The following is a 2,291-nucleotide window of genomic DNA, read 5'->3' as shown; positions in this document are numbered from 1 at the left end:
AAGGGCCCAGCACTGATCCCTGTGGACACCACGAATCACAGGCCTCTTGTAGAGAGACAACCAGCTTCCACTACTCTCTGTCCTCTCGCACTGAGCCCATGTCAGCTACTACTGATGTCAGGCTCACCAGCCTGTAATTTACCTGGATTGTTCTTAGAGTCTTTCTTAAACAATGGAACATCAGCTATCCTCCAGTCCTCTGGCATCTCACCCTTGGCTAAACTACTGTGGATGTGTGGAACTGAAGGTTGAGCACGGTGGGACTAATGTTGTGTATATTTCAATACGATCAGTATTATAGGAGAGGCAGATGAGCTCAGGGCATGGATCAGCACGTGGAATTATGACACTGTAGCATTAGTGAGACTTGGTTGCAGGAGGATCAGGACTGGCTGCTCAATGTTGTGGGGATCCATTGTTTCAGACATGACCGACCAGGGGGATTAAAGGGGAGAGGTGACATTACTAGTCAGGGAAAATGTCACAGCAGTGTTCCAACAGGACAGGGTGGGGAACTCGACTACTGAAGCTCTATGGGTGGAACCAAGGGATAAGAAAAGGGTGACCACATTAATGGGATCACATTACAAACCACTCAGTAGTCAGCTGGATTTAGAGGGGGAAATTTGTAGAGTACACTGACAGTTACAAGAAAGACAAGGTTGTGATAGTCGATGATTTTAGCTTTCCATATGTTGACTGGGACTCAAATACTCTGAAAGGATTAGATCGGATAGAATTTGTCAAATGTGTTCAGGGAAGTTTCCTTAATCAATAAATAGAGATTCCGATGATGGGGTATAGGATACCTAATGTGTTCTTAGGGAATGAGACAGGGTTGCTGACAAGTTTGTGTAAGGGAACACTTTGCATCCAGTAATTATAATCATTGTTGTTCCTTTCTATGCCTTCTTTAGCATTTATCTGTTTTTAAGTGAGGCCATGTTGCTCGCTCAACGCTCAACCCGGTACGCATGGAAAGCGTGCAAAGAACTGGCCCAATCTGAACCCGGGACCACTCGCCTTCAGGTCCGGTGAAGATGTCACTGCACCGCCAGCCGGCCGATCATGCCAGTAGTCTCAAGACAATTACCGAGCAGCATTGGTCTGGTCCTTGTGGTGACATTCGAAGTTAGAGAAAGGATCTGGCAAGTGTGGATTGGTTTTCTGGCAAAGGTATGCTTGGTAAGTGGGAGGCCTTTGAGAGTATGCTCCTGTCAGAAAAAAAAGGCAAATATAACAGGCTTTGGGAATGTTGGTTTCCGAGATATATTTGAGGTCCTGATTAAGAAAGTGGGAGCAAAGCAAGGAGTAGCAGAAAGGAACAAATCAGATACTTGAGGAGTATAAGAAATCAGGAGGGCTAAAAGAAGTCATGAGGTTGCTCTGGCAGACAAAGTGATGGAGAGTCCCAAGGGCTTCAACAAATGCATTAAATGTAAAAAGATAGCAAGAGAAAAAAATGGTCCTGTTGAAGATCTTCTATGCACGGAGCTGAAAGAGATGATGAGATCTTAAGTCGATAATTTCCATCTGCATTCCTTAGGAGACAGACACAGAGTCGATAGAAGTGAGGAAAAGCAGGGAAGTTATGGACCGTACACAGATTACTGACAATGCAAATTAGACTGGATAATTCCCCAGGGCCTGACAAAGTGTTCCTGTGCATCTTGTGGGATGCTACAGCAGTAATTAGATGGCTATGACTTTACGACTTCTATGACTCTTTCCTGACTCTGAATTCTGGCTTTTCTCCCCATTCAGAAATTACTCTACATTTTTAGTCTTTCTAACAAGGTCTATGACCATACACTTCCCTACACTGTATTCCATCTGACACTTCTTTCCGCATTCTCCTAATCTGTCTGAGTCTTTCTGCAGACACCCTGCTTCCTCAACACTACCTGCCCCTCTACTTAACTTCGTATCATCCTCAAACTTTGCACAAAGCTATCAATTCTGTCATCAAAATCCCAGACGTTTCATGTGAAAAGAAGCAGTCCCAAGACCAAACATCAAGACTCACCAGCAGCGAACCAGACAAGACCCAGTTTATTCCCATTCATTGCCTCCTCCAGTTAGCCAATCCTCCATCATGCCAGTATCTTCCCGTCTCTTGTTTAGCAAACTCATATGCAGTACCTTGTCAAAGGCCTACTGAAAATCCAAGTAAACAACATCCACTGACTCTCTTTTCTCTCTCCTGCCTGTTATTTTCTTAAGGAATTTCAGAGCTTTCTCACGCAGGATTTCTCCTGAGGAAACCATGCAGTCTACAATCTAAATTTTCA

This window comes from Hypanus sabinus, unplaced genomic scaffold, assembly GCF_030144855.1.
Source record: "Hypanus sabinus isolate sHypSab1 unplaced genomic scaffold, sHypSab1.hap1 scaffold_137, whole genome shotgun sequence".
NCBI lineage: Eukaryota > Metazoa > Chordata > Chondrichthyes > Myliobatiformes > Dasyatidae > Hypanus > Hypanus sabinus.
The sequence above is the reverse complement of the archived record's forward strand: the minus strand, read 5'-3'. Positions refer to the sequence as shown.